Below are 15,146 nucleotides of genomic sequence, written 5' to 3' on the forward strand. Positions count from 1 at the left end.
AACGCTTCATACTTACCTTCGGCTGTCTGTCTCTCGGCGCTGTGCTTTCCTGCACTCACTGTGAGCACAGCGGCCGGAAAGCAGAGCGGTGACGTCACCGCTCTGCTTTCCGGCCACTGTGCTCACAGCCAGAGCAGAGAAGCAGAGCGCCGGGGACAGACAGCGGAAGGTAAGTATGAAGCGTTTGTTTTTTTTACTTTTAGGATGGTAACCAGGGTAAACATTGGGTTACTAAGCGCGGCCCTGCGCTTAGTAACCCGATGTTTACCCTGGTTACCGGCATCGTTGGTCGCTGGAGAGCTGTCTGTGTGACAGCTCTCCAGCGACCAAACAGCAACGCTGCAGCGATCCGGATCGTTGTCTGGATCGCTGCAGCGTCGTTTAGTGTGAAGGTACCTTTAGAATGGCCAAGTCAAAGTCCAGACCTCAATCCAATTGAGAATCTGTGGAAAGAGCTGAAAACTGCTGTTCACAAACGATCTCCATCAAACCTCACTGAGCTTGAGCTGTTTGCCAAGGAAGAATGGGCAAGAATTTCAGTCTCTCGATGTACAAAACTGATAGAGGCATACCCCAAGCGACTTGCAGCTGAAATCGCAACAAAAGGTGGCGCAACAGAGTATTAAGTTAAAGGGGCCGAATAATATTGCACGCCCCACTTTTCAGTTTTTGAATTTCCACAAAAATTTAAAATAACCAATACATTTCATTCAACTTCACAATTGTGTTCCACTTGTTGTTGATTCTTCATCAAAAATTTACATATGGTATCTTTATGTTTGTAGCATGATATGTGGGAAAAGGTTGAAAAGTTCCAGGGGGCCAAACACTTTCGCAAGGCACTGTATGTGAGAAGTTTAACCCAACAAAATTTTTAATGCATTTTTGGAGTGATAGATATGACAGTACTGTACCCCAGAAATGGAATACTGTATGGCTGAGAAATTTAGCCCAGTTACATTTTTTTATGCTTTTTTGGAGTGTTATATATGACAAAAATGTACCCCAGATCACGGAATACTGTATGGGTGAGAAAGTTAAAGGGAACCTGTCACCCCCAAAATCGATGGTGAATTAAGCTCACCGTCATCAGGGGCTTATCTACAGCATTATGTAATGCTGTAAATAAGCTGCCGATGTTACCTGAAAGATAACCTAGGGGCGGTCCTGCTCTGATGGGTGTCTCAGGTCCAGAACAGCGCCTCCCATCTTCATTCCATGACGTCCTCTTCTGGTCTTCACGCCGCGGCTCCGGCGCAGGTGTACTTTGTCTGCCCTGTTGAGGGCAGATCAAAGTACTGCAGTGCGCAGGCGCCGGAAAGGTCAGAGAGGCCCGGCGCCTGCGCACTGCAGTACTTTGCTCTGCCCTCAACAGGGCAGACAAACTACGCCTGCGCCGGAGGCGCGGCGTGAAGACCAGAAGAGGATGTTAGGGCTAGCGGAACGCACCGAGAAAGTCGAGATGTTTATTATTAATGGTGCGTTCGCAGCCCGGGGTCCACCGTGCAGGAGGAACCTGCTTCTAGGAAATGGCGGCACTGTTTGGCGGTATAGACTAGCTCTGTTACTCCACAGAGTAGCTGTGAAAGGAAAGCACTGCGCCCTGTTAGCCTCACAGGAGCACAAGCTTACTGCCAAGCTGATAGCAGTCAGTGGTTATGCAACACGCAATCTCCTCACCGGAGAAGCCGGTATTCTAGGGGCTTATTTCAGCCGGGTCCCTGAACACACTCATACAATCTCCTCACCGGAGGTGCCGGTATTCTAGGGGCTTATTTCAACCGGGTCCCTGAACACACTCATGCATAATCACACTGGCGCAAAGTACATATGTGAATTGACACTAGCACATGGCTGTGCGGCCATGCGAGCCTTATATAGCTGCAGCAAGTAAAAGACCTTCCTAGAAGGACCAATGAGAGACTGCCATACCTGAGCATGTGACCCTTAATCTCCACTGAGAGATCTTGCCCTGGGCATGCTCAGTGTGCAAAGCAGGATTTAGTCCTAGCACTTGAAGGACCTTCCAGAAAAGGACCAATGGACTTAGCTGCAGTATCTGACCATGTGACCCTCGATCTCCACTGAGAGGTCTTACTCAGGGCATGCTCAGAACGAGAAAAGCAGGACTTAGTCTCAGAAGCGTCTGCTCGCCACTGCCCAGCACTGACTTCAATGGCAGAAGCCGGAGAAGCAGCAGTAACTCTCTGTACAGAGTGGGACTGAGCAAGACACTGGGACCGATGTCTCCGCTGAGCAGGCTCCACTGTGGCAGGAGAAGAATGGGAGACCGCAGCGGAGATGGCCCGAGATTCCCCCTGTGCAGAGGCGGGAACTCGACCCCTAACAGTGGATGTCATGAAATGAAGATAGGAGGCGCCGGAGCAGACCTGAGACACCCATTTGACCGGACCGCCCCTGGGTGAGTATAATCTAACCTCTTTTTCTCCTCTTTCAGGTTACATTGAGGGCTTATCTACAGCATTACAGAATGCTGTAGATAAGCCCCTGTTGACGGTGAGCTTACCTCAACATCGATTTTGGGGGTGGCAGGTTCCCTTTAAACCAACAATTTTTTTTAAACTAATTTAACCCAGAAACATTTTTTAACACTGTTTATCACAAAAGTGTACCCCATGCCACAGAACACTCTGTGGGTGAGTAATTTAATCCAGAAAAAAATTTCAACACTTTTTTGTAGTGTTATATAACACCAAAATGTACCACAAAGCATGTAATACTCAACAGTAGGGTTGAGCAACTTTTACATTTTTAGGAAAGAGTCGGGTTTCGCGAAACCCAACTTTCTCAAAAGTCAGGTTGGGTGAAATCGGCCGATTATTGCGAAAAGTCGTGGATCGAACGAAACACGAAACCCAATGCAAGTCAATGGGGAATCTAAGTCGGCAGAGAGTGGAGGACAGGAAAACACCTTCAGTGCCCATTTTTATGCCAAAAAAATCAATTCTTATTTCTTAAGCTTGTCAATCTTAATTTACTTTATAATAATAGTTAGGCATTGAAAACAGGGGGTCATTTGGCTAAAGTTGTGGGGGGTAGGGCTGGCTCAAGATTTTAGTGGGCCCAGAAAACGCAGACTACATCACGGCGGTGGAGCAGGGAGAGGTAAGTATTGAAACTTTGCAAGTGCTGTGATCCCGAGCAAGCAGGGGGGGCCCACTCGTTCGCATTGGCACTGGCACAGGGCCCCTCAAAGTACGGCGGTGTGTTTGACGGCAGGGGCGCCTCCCACCGGCAGAGACACTTTTGCGCACTATGAGGGGCCCTGTGCCAGTGATGTCGCCAACGAGTATGCCCCCCACCTGATGAAGGAACCTGCACTTTCATCTGCACCTTCCTCTTTGTCCCCGTGTAAGGTGGTATAGTATGCAGGAAGGGGAACCTGACTTTCAGTAGGGTTAGATTCTGGCTGTGTAGAGTGCAAGGGGAATGTAGTGGTCTGGGTCAATGTATCAGCAGACTCATGCAGCAGTGGCTGGCCAATGGGCAGGAGGAGGAGGAAACACAGATATAGTCACAAAGAATAAAGTAGGCTAAATGCAGCTCAAAATTGGTAACAGGACTAAACAAGCGGCATAGCTTTGTTCAGTGGCGAAAAACTGTAATGAGTGGCAGACACAGTTAGTAGGCCCAAGTAATAAAGTGGGCCAAATGAAGTTCAAAATTGGTAACAGGAGTAAACAGGCGGCACAGCTTTGTTCAGTGGAGGAGAACAACAAGCAGCGGCAGACACTGTTAGTACGCCCAACCAAACCAGTAGCCCAAATGCAGTGTAATATCTGATATAGCCCGAAAGCCTGAAGATTGAAGCTCAGCTTTGTAAAGTGGAGGAGAACACCAAGCAGCCACAGACACCATTAGTACGCCCAACCAAACCAGTAGCCCAAATTCAGTGTAATATGTGATGTAGGCCGAAAGCCTGTAAATTTAAGATCACCTTTATTCTGTGGAGAACACCAAGCTGCGGCTCACACCATTTGTAGGCCCAACCAAAGAAGTAGGCCAAAAGCAGTTAAATATCTGACACCGGATGAAAATTGAGGCTCAGCTTTGTTCAGTGGAGGACAACAGTAATGGGAGGCAGACACAGTTAGTAGGCCTTAATAAGTAAGTAGGCAAAATGCAGTTCAAAATAGGTAAGTGGAGGACACAGGCGGCATAGCTTTGTAAAGCGGAGGACAGTTGTAATGTGTGGCACGGTCAGACAGGCAGACAGAGGCCTAAAATAAAAAAAGTAGGCTAATGTCAGTTCAAAATTTGTTTGAGAACTACACCGGCGGCATAGCTTCGTAAAGCAGAGGGCAGTTGTAATGTGTGGCACGGTCAGACAGGCAGACAGAGGCCTAAAATAAAAAAAGTAGGCTAATGTCAGTTCAAAATTTGTTTGGGTACTACACAGGCGGGATAGCTTGGTAAAGCGGAGGACAGTTGTAATGTGTGGCACGGTCAGACAGGCAGACAGAGGCCTAAAATAAAAAAGTAGGCTAATATCAGTTCAAAATGTGTTTGAGTAGTACACATGTGGCATAGCTTCGTAAAGGGGAGGACAGTTGAAATGTGTGGCACGGACAGACAGGCAGACAGAGGCCTAAAATAAAAAAAGGTGGCAAAATGCGGTTCTAAACTGCTACCAGGACTAACCTGGCGGCCTAGCTTGTTTCAGGGGGGGAGAGTTGTAATGTGTGGCGCAGACAGACAGACAGACAGAGGCCTAAAATAAAAAAAGGTGGCGAAATGCGGTTCTAAACTGCTACCAGGACTAACCCGGTCGACTAGCTTGTTTCAGGGGGGGAAGGTTTGTAATGTGTGGCGCGGACAGACAGGCAGAGGCCTAAAATAAAAAAGGTGGCAAAATGCAGTTCATAATTGGTAACAGGATTACTCAGGTGGCATAGCTTTGTTCAGCGGAGGACAACTGTTATAAGTGGCTGACAGTTAGTAGGCCTAAATACTATAGTTGGCTAAATGTCAGCCAATGAATTGGTCATAATAAATAAACTGGTGGCATTGCGAGATACAGGGGTGGGCTCCTTTGCAGAGGTCCAGACAGTGGTAGTTGGCGCAAAGCATTAAGGGGTCTAAATGGAGGGCAGGGCCCCTGTATAATTTAACTATCATCTATCATTGCAACAAACTTGTAATGGCAGTGCCATTTAAGGAATTAACAGCACAGACTACACAGTGGTGGGGCAGGTAAGTTTTGCAAGTGGTAGAGCACAGGGGGGGAACACTCTCTTGTGGGCGGCGGTACTGGCACAGGACCCCTCATATTACGACGGTGTGTCTGACGTTGGTTGTGCACCACCACCGTCAAACACTTCATTGTACTATGTGGGACCCTGTGCCAGTGCAGTCGCCCAAGAGTGGGAACACACACCTGTCCAGGCAAATGGCACTCGCACGGGTGCTTGCGCCAAGTTGTGACCACGGAACTGTGGGGGGAGTCAGCCCATTTAGGGAGGTATAAAAAGGGCCTATGGTGGACATTCGGCACCTGCAAATGGCGGAATTGGAGCAGTCAGTAAGAGGACGCAAAATACAAGCAATTTTTCAGGCAAGCTACGTGTCTGCAGGTGAAGGTGTTCCAAAATAATTCGAAATCCATGATTGGTTCATTTTAATGAAGGTTAGATCATCAACATTTCGGGGAGCCAGACGTGTCCTTTTTTTGGTCACTATGGAACCAGCAGCACTGAAGACTCTTTCTGAGAGCACACTAGCAGCTGGGCAAGCGAGCTCCTGTAATGCATATTCTGCCAATTCGGGCCAGGTGTCTAGTTTAGATGCCCAGTAATCAATGGGGAATGACCTGTGAGGGAGAACATCGATAATGGTGGAAAAATAGTTGGTTACCATACTGAACAAATGCTGTCTCCTGTCACTTTGCATCGATGCAGCAGTATCTGTCGTGTCTGCTGTCTGCGGTCATTGCGAAATCACTCCACAATCTGGTCATAAATCCCCTCTGTCCAATGCCACTTCGGCTTTGTGCACCTCTAACACCTTTGCCATGTTGCCCCCTACAGCTCGTGTGAGAACCATCAGAGCCGCTGTGTGCTGGGAATGCCAGAACCAAACGGTCTACAAGAGTTGCTTGTTAGGTAGCCAATATTTGCTCAAGGTTCTCATGTGGCATGATACTTTGTAATTTGCCTTGGTATCGTGGATCCAGGAGGCATGCTAACCAGTAATCGTCATCGGTTATCATTTTGATAATGCGGGGGTCCCGTTTTAGGATACGCAAGGCATATTCTGCCATGTGGGACAAAGTTCCAGGTGTCAATTCACTGCTTGTGCTGGGTTGAGGAGCACTTTCTTGAAAATCTACATCACTTGTGGCCCGCAAAAACCCTGTACCTGACCTTGCAATGCCACCAGTTTCTATTTCCCCCTGTGAAGCATCCTCCTCCCATAAATATTCCACCCCATCATCCTCCTCCTCCTTTTCATCCGCCACCTCGTCCAGGAATGTTCCCTGAGCAGACAATGGCTGACTGTCATCAAGGCTTCCCTCCTCCTCGGCCGCAGACGCCTGCTCCTTGATGTGCGTCAAACTTTGCATCAGCAGACGCATTAGTGGGATGCTCATGCTTATGATGGCGTCGTCCGCACTGACCAGCCATGTGCATTCCTCAAAACACTGAAGGACTTGACAGAGGTCTTGGAGCTTCGACCACTGCACACCAGACAACTCCATGTCTGCCATCCAACTGCCTGCCCGTGTATGTGTATCCTCCCACAAATACATGACAGCATGCCTCTGTGCACACAGCCTCTGAAGCATGTGCAGTGTGGAGTTCCACCTTATTGCCACGTCGATTATTAGGCGGTGCTGGGGAAGATTCAGTGATCGCTGATGGTTAAGCATACGGCTGGAGTGTACGGGCGACCAGCGGATGTGGGAGCAAAGTCTGTGCACCTTCAGGAGCAGGGCTGGTAAATCTGGGTAATTCTTGAGGAAGCACTGCACCACCAGGTTCAATGTGTGAGCCAGGCAAGGTATGTGTTTCAGTTCTGAAAGGGCTATGGCCGCCCTAAAATTCCTTGCGTTATCACTGACTACCTTGCCTGCCTCAAGATGTACACTGCCCAGCCATGACTCTCTTTCTTGCTGCAAGTACTCGGCCAGTACTTCCGCGGTGTGTCTGTTGTCGCCCAAACACTTCATTTGCAGCACAGCCTGTTGACACTTCCCACTAGCTGTTCCATAATGGGACACCACGGGTGCAACACTGACAGCTGCGGATGGAGTTGTCGTGTGACTGCGCTCTGTGGACGAGCTTTTGCTTCTGGAGGAGGAGGAGCAAACGCCTACAGCCAACTGTTTCCTAGACCGTGGGCTAGGCAGAACTGTGCCAGTATTGTTGTCCCCTGTGGACCCTGCATCCACCACATTAACCCAGTGTGTGGTAATGGACACGTAACGTCCCTGGCCATGCCTACTGGTCCATGCATCAGTTGTGAGGTGCCACTTTCTACTGACCGATTGCCTGAGTGCATGGACAATGCGTTCTTTGACAAGTTGGTGTAGTGCTGGGATGGCTTTTCTCACAAAGAAGTGTTGACTGGGTAAGTAGCGTGGTACTGCATAGGCCATCAGGACTTTGAAAGCTTCGCTTTCAACCAAACGGTAGGGCATCATCTCTAACGAGATTAGTCGAGCTATGTAGCCGTTCAAACCTTGTGTATGTGGATGAGAGGAAGAGTACTTTCTTTTCCTATTGAGAGTCTCTTGTAGGCTGAGCTGGACTGGAGAGCTGCATATGGTGGAACTAGCGGGGGTGGTGGTGGACATGGCAGATTGAGAGAGGCTTGGCGATGGTATTCTTGATGTGGGCCTACCGACAGTGTTTCCAACCAAGAACCTTGTGATTCCCTGACTGTTTTGGCCTTGCGACAATACCTCCACATTTGCTATTGGTGGTGTCATAACCAGTGGGCTTCCAGTTAGGGAAGCCATGTTGCATTGCTGACTAGCTTCAATAGGAGCAGGTGCACCAACGGTACGGGACGTTTGGTAGTTAGTCCATGCTTCCAAGTGCCTGCTGTAAGTGTACACTGACACATAAAATGTCAGGGGACGAAGGAGCTTCTGCTCCGAAACGCGCGTCGGGTGGACGTGCGGCACCGGACCCTGGCTATCTTCTAGTGCCCCCCTGTGACAGGTAATTTCTAGCTGCACTTGCGGCTGTTAGCCCGTGTATTTACCGGGCAGCTTTACTAGGGGTTGGACGGTTGTATGTGGCCATGGGGGAGGGACACACACATGGGTCAGCTTTCATTTGTACGCACATATAGTGCGGTGCTGCTGGCAACGTGCTGCTACATTGCTGTTTATATTGTTCTGATGCCTGATGATAGTACCCCACTGAGGCATACTTTAGTGAATATTGACACTGGCATCTCAGAGCAGATATAGCGATTTTATGTATCAATGTACAAAGCACAGGTCACACTTTAATTAGCTCCCTTTGTGGATCCATCCACCAATGGATGTGTCTTTTCATGGTAGCTTGTGTTTTCCGGTCTGCACGTCTTTTTGTATAGTGGCGACTTGTTGGGGATATCGCCACCATTGTGTAACCGTGTACCATTGTTGTCCAGAGTTTATTAAGGTTTTCATGACTGTAATATTTTGTATTGTGTTAATAAAGATTATTTATATTTGTAATTTACCCAGTATTGGTCGTCTTTTGTGGTTTCCACACTCCCTCTTTACACACTGTAAAAAGCAGAACGTGGGTGGCAGATATACGCCAAACAGAACTCACGTTAATCCACTTAGTGGCAATTTAAAGCACCCTTTTTTTTGTTTTTGTGGGAGACTGCAGGTAACAACAGGCCCTCTGTGTTAAACTAAACACACAGTACAAAGCAGATTGTGGGTGGCAGATATACGCCAAACAGAACTCACGTTAATCCACTTAGTGGCAATTTAAAGCTCCCTTTTTTATTTTTTTTGTGGCAGACTGCAGGTAGCAACAGGCCCTCTGTGTTAAACTACACACACTGTACAAAGCAGAACGTGGGTGGCAGATATACGCCAAACAGAACTCACGATAATCCACTTAGTGGCAATTTAAAGCTCCCTTTTTTATTTTTTTTGTGGTAGACTGCAGGTAACAACAAGCCCTCTGTGTTAATGCAGCGCCCCAGAGACCTGGTCGTTGCAGTATAGCGCTCTGCCACTAAGGGGAGCAGCGGTACGTCTGATGGCACTAAAGAGTTATCCTGACCAAGTATCACCAGAACACATTACACTTCACACTCCGGCCACTAGGGGGAGCAAAAGGCTTTATTTATTGGGCCACTCCTTACATTGGTAAAACTAGAGGTTGGGGAGGAAGTTAGTCAGAAGCTGACTGGGTTGGAACCAGGCAACATCCCGTGGCAGGGGGTGTTGCAGGGAGAAGGCACAGGGGGGTCCCTGTCAGGCGTGGGAACCTGGCAGGTGCCTAGCAACAGAACAGAACGGAACGGAACCGCGCCTGCACACCCTGCGGCAGTGTCCAGGAGAGAGACACGAAGGGAATGATATTGTGGAACAGTGTAAACGAGATCAGCACAAAGGAGAGCCAGTAAGAGTCGTGCCGAGAGAGGAAGGCAACATCTTACTGAGGCGCATAGTCGGTGGCCGGATCACCGTAGGAGTAACTGACTTCAGGCCTTACTTCAAATTCCGCTGGACAGTTGATTATAGGTTGGCTGTCTACCTTTCACACCTACGAAGACATAGGGGGCAACATTGGGAAAGGGGCGTCTCTAAGGTCCCGGAAGACCTCCAAGCCTTCCCTTCAAACGGGTGGCGTCCTAGCCATAACATACCTGGGGGACGTTAGAAACTAGTAACATCTGGAACCAAAGAACGAGAGAGAGAGCTGTAGAGAACGAACGAGAACAGCAGTTGTGAGGAATATTCTGAATGCTCAGCAGGGTAGGACTACAACACACAGGCGCTATTGGTAGGCAACCATTTCCATCTGCGAGGGAAACTCTGGATGTGCCCATTGGACCGGCCGGTCTCAGAGCCCTGTTGAACGTACTCTGGGTTGAGGATCCTGAAGCCTTCAGTAAAGAGGTAAAGAGACTGCAACCTTGTGTTCTCGTTATTGACTGCGCCTTACACCATCACCATCCACCTTACTGGGAAGCCCTGGGGACATACTTCACCTGTGGGAAGTTATACCATCCAGCTGCCATTCCATCACCCCAGTGGACCCCACAGCAGCGTCGGTCACCCTGACCGAACACCACAGGTGGCGTCACGAACCCTTGACAGACAGTACAAATCCCTTATCTGGACGCCCCTTAGCAGGGTCACGGACCGGGTCTAGCCACCGTGACAGCCTCAGAACCGAACCAGAGAGGCCCGGTACCAAGAACTCGTGGCCCTGTGTCTGGGGGCGATCCAACTTGGCGTCACGAACAGGATCGTTCTTAAGCCTGAGAAGCAGGTCATGTGTGCCTTGGAACTGTGATTGAAACGTGTTGGACTGTGATTTATTGCAAAGACTGTGTGTTGCTATCTGCCAAAAGATTCCCGCCAAAACCGCCACGCCACGAGGAGCTCAGGAGAAGAAGGAGGGCGTGCCATGGGAGGAGACTATCAAAGTGGCGCCAGAAGTGCTGACCGCCCCCTCTGACTACTGTTGCGGGAGGACGACTTGCCCCAAAGCAGAGGAGAACCGCCCCCTGATTTGCAGTGGCGGGAACCAAGACGGGAAGGAGCTCGACCCTCCGGAAATGGAGGAGCAGCGTGTGGGTGCCATCGCAGACCCCGGAGTGGGGATGACGACCAGCGGGTACCCGAACGACGAAGGAGTGATCCTGGCCTGTCCCCCTCAGCCGGAGGTGGACCCGGACTCGAATCTACCGCAGCTGGAGGATTCGGGCTTCTTGGAGCCGTGGGCGGAGGAGCCGAGTCAGCCTATTCCAAGTGTGGAGCCAGCCAATGTGAAGCGATGGAGGTCGGAACTGTCACCGAGAACCGCCTCGGAAGATCCGCAGTCCGGGCCGCAGCCGACTCCAGCGTCATTATCAGCGGAACCGATCGGCATCGGTGGAACCACATCAGACGGAGGTATGGAAAACGCCCCTGCCCGCCTGACCGATCCAGTTCCCGTGACCGCTCCCCGTCCTGACGGTAATCGATTCCCTGCTCCCGAGCTGGTGGCTATAGTTCCCGGTACTATGGAGAAGTTGGTGCCTCCGCTACCGACGACTATGGGGATACCACTGAGTGTAAGCGACAACGGGGTGATCTTCCAATGGGATAACCCAAGGATCGAGCCAGACGGGACCAGGCAGGAGGGCCTCAGCATTGCTGCGCTCACTTGGGAACAATATAAACAATGTCTGATTATACACTGGAAAAACCGAAAAGAGACGGAACAAAGTGACCCACCAAAAGTACCAGGACCAAAGACAGAACGCAGAAAAGGAAGTCCGGTAAAGCGGGGAACTGTGCTAGCCTTTCAGCCGAAGCGGGGTTGGGGCTATATACGGGAACCGGGGCTACCGACAGAAATCTTCTTTACTAGCTACAACGTGAAAACCTCGCGCCGTGATAGATGGGATAATCAACTGCTGTACCAAGGGGACCAGGTGACATACACCCGCCATCGGAGTGCGCAAGGGTGGTGCGCTCGGAATGTCTACCGATGCGAGCCGGTAGTGACGCCACCTGCTGTCCTGACTACGACTAACCCGGACTTGACGAATTCCACCCCTGTGACCACAGTGTGCATTATCGCCGCTACTGAACTTGCAACCAAAGCTGACATTCGAATCCAGACACCGAGAGACCTGTCCACATCTGAGAGATGAACCCATGACACTGACACCGCATCAGGCGAGAACACGGAACCAGAGCTGTCATGGCCGGGATGTGCTCGTTACCGATGGATGCCTTGCAACCTATTATAGAACTAAACCTTCGAAAACCTGAAAAATGTAAATAGTTAACTGTTTCCTGATGTTGCTGCTGCTTTAAACCCGTCCAGGGTTCACTTCAAACTTTCCTGTCCTCAAACTTTATTTACATTATTAAACTATCTAAATTTTTCAACATTATTAACGTTTCAACTTTTATCAAAGTAATCACCAAAACATTCCCTTTAAGAGGGACCCAAGTCTCTGGTGCAGACTCTCTTTCAGCAGCAAGTTCGCAATCAGCAAGTCCTTCTGCATCAGGTCTTCGCAAAGTCTTCTTTCGCTTGTAAAACCAGTAGGGAGCACCTTTAAGAAGGTGCAAACTATATACAAAACAGTTCTGAATCATTCACCGTCCATGATCCGGCAGTCTTTTAAACAGTGATAACTTGTACAAAAGTAGAAAAAGGAATGGAAGACAATAGGGATCCCGGGTAAACAAAGGGATCCCTAAGAGTTAACCCGTAGGGGTTAGAGGGAGAGTCCTCCTGAGAGATGTAGAAAGATGGTTGGTACAGTGACAGTAGGCCCAGTCAAGGAGCTGGGCGGTCCTGCATTGGTGAAGTGAGAACGGAAAAGAAAGTTGAGTTGTTGTAGTACTTGATAGTAGGCCTTTAGTGGGTTCAGCTTATACGCCCTTAAAGGAAAGGTTAAACCAAAGTTTGCACTTAGTAGAATACCCGGCTGGGTACTGAGAGTTATTTATAGTCATAATGTTATTTAAAAATATTTAACTGTTATTTTTGTTTGTAACGCTCAAGTGTCCTTACCTCCCATAAAGGGAGGCACCTTTTCTATTTACTTGTTATTAGCATTCAAAATTTTGTATGTCTTTCACCGCATTATATTGTTGTTCTTCCCAGTCCAGGAGTACTGGATTTAACCGGGGGGGAGTGCAGCGCCCCAGAGACCTGGTCGTTGCAGTATAGCGCTCTGCCACTAAGGGGAGCAGCGGTACGTCTGATGGCACTAAAGAGTTATCCTGACCAGGTATCACCAGAACACATTACACTTCACACTCCGGCCACTAGGGGGAGCAAAAGGCTTTATTTATTGGGCCACTCCTCACATTGGTAAAACTAGAGGTTGGGGAGGAAGTTAGTCAGAAGCTGACTGGGTTGGAACCAGGCAACATCCCGTGGCAGGGGGTGTTGCAGGGAGAAGGCACAGGGGGGTCCCTGTCAGGCGTGGGAACCTGGCAGGTGCCTAGCGACAGAACAGAACGTAACGGAACCGCGCCTGCACACCCTGCGGCGGTGTCCAGGAGAGAGACACGAAGGGAAGGATATTGTGGAACAGTGTAAACGAGATCAGCACAAAGGAGAGCCAGTAAGAGTCGTGCCGAGAGAGGAAGGCAACATCTTACTGAGGCGCGTAGTCGGTGGCCGGATCACCGTAGGAGTAACTGACTTCAGGCCTTACTTCAAATTCTGCTGGACAGTTGATTATAGGTTGGCTGTCTACCTTTCACACCTACGAAGACATAGGGGGCAACATTGGGAGAGGGACGTCTCTAGGGTCCCGGAAGACCTCCAAGCCTTCCCGTCAAACGAGTGGCGTCCTAGCCATAACATACCTGGGGGACGTTAGAAATTAGTAACATCTGGAACCAAAGAACGAGAGAGAGAGAGCTGTAGAGAACGAACGAACGAGAACAGCAGTTGTGAGGACTATTCCGAATGCTCAGCAGGGTAGGACTACAACACACAGGCGCTATTGGTAGGCAACGATTTCCATCTGCGAGGGAAACTCTGGATGTGCCCATCGGACCGTCCGGTCTCGGAGAGCCCTGTTGAACGTACTCTGGGTTGAGAATCCTGAAGCCTTCAGTAAAGAGGTAAAGAGACTGCAACCTTGTGTTCTCGTTATTGACTGCGCCTTACACCATCACCATCCACCTTACTGGGAAGCCCTGGGGACATACTTCACCTGTGGGAAGTTATACCATCCAGCTGCCATTCCATCACCCCAGTGGACCCCACAGCAGCGTCGGTCACCCTGACCGAACACCACAGGTGGCGTCACGAACCCTTGACAGACTGTACAAATCCCTTATCTGGATGCCCCTTAGCAGGGTCATGGACCGGGTCTAGCCACCGTGACAGCCTCAGAACCGAACCAGAGAGGCCCGGTACCAAGAACTCGTGGCCCTGTGTCTGGGGGCGATCCATTAAACTACACACACTGTAAAAAGCAGAACGTGGGTGGCAGATATACGCCAAACAGAACTCACTTTAATCCACTTAGTGGCAATTTAAAGCACCCTTTTTTTTGTTTTTGTGGGAGACTGCAGTAAAAAACAGGCCCAGTGTATGACAACACACAATGTACAAGGCAGAACGTGGCTGCCAGATATATCAAAAAATACAAGGGCTGTAGTAGAATTTCAATCTCCCTACAATGATCAAAGGACAAGTATGGCAGCAATAAAAAGGACTGCTGCACACAAAAAGAGTGTGGACAAAGGAACAAGAGAACTGTGCAGAAAGAAGCAACAGGATTTTTGCTTTGAAAAAAGCAGTTGGTTTGCACAGCAATGCAGCTATCAGGGAGCCTTATACGGCAGCCTAAGCTACAGAGCTGATGCACCAAAAAAAAAATACTCCACTGTCCCTGCAAAAAAAAGGTGGTGTTGGACAGTGGAAATCGCTACAGCACAAGCGGTTTGGGGGTTAATATTCCCTGCCTAAGTATATCCCTATGCTCAGATCTGCAGAAGTAAGATGGCGGTCGGCGTGCACGCCCCTTTATAGCCTCTGTGACGCCACAGAAAGCAAGCCAATCACTGCCATGCCCTTCTCTGAGATGGTGGGGACCGAGACCTACAGTGCCTACAAGTAGTATTCAACCCCCTGCAGATTTAGCAGGTTTAATAAGATGCAAATAAGTTAGAGCCTTCAAACTTTAAACAAGAGCAGGATTTATTAACAGATGCATAAATCTTGCAAACCAAAAAGTTTTGTTGCTCAGTTAAATTTTTATAAATTTTAAACATAAAAGTGTGGGTCAATTATTATTCAACCGGTAGGTTTAATATTTTGTGGAATAACCTTTGTTTGCAATTATAGCTAATAATCGTCTTTTATAAGACCTGATCAGTCCGGCACAGGTCTCTGGAGTTATCTTGGCCCACTCCTCCATGCAGATCTTCTCCAAGTTATCTAGGTTCTTTGGGTGTCTCATGTGGACTTTAA

Source organism: Ranitomeya imitator, chromosome 1, assembly GCF_032444005.1.
Source record: "Ranitomeya imitator isolate aRanImi1 chromosome 1, aRanImi1.pri, whole genome shotgun sequence".
In the NCBI taxonomy this organism is placed as follows: Eukaryota; Metazoa; Chordata; class Amphibia; order Anura; family Dendrobatidae; genus Ranitomeya; species Ranitomeya imitator.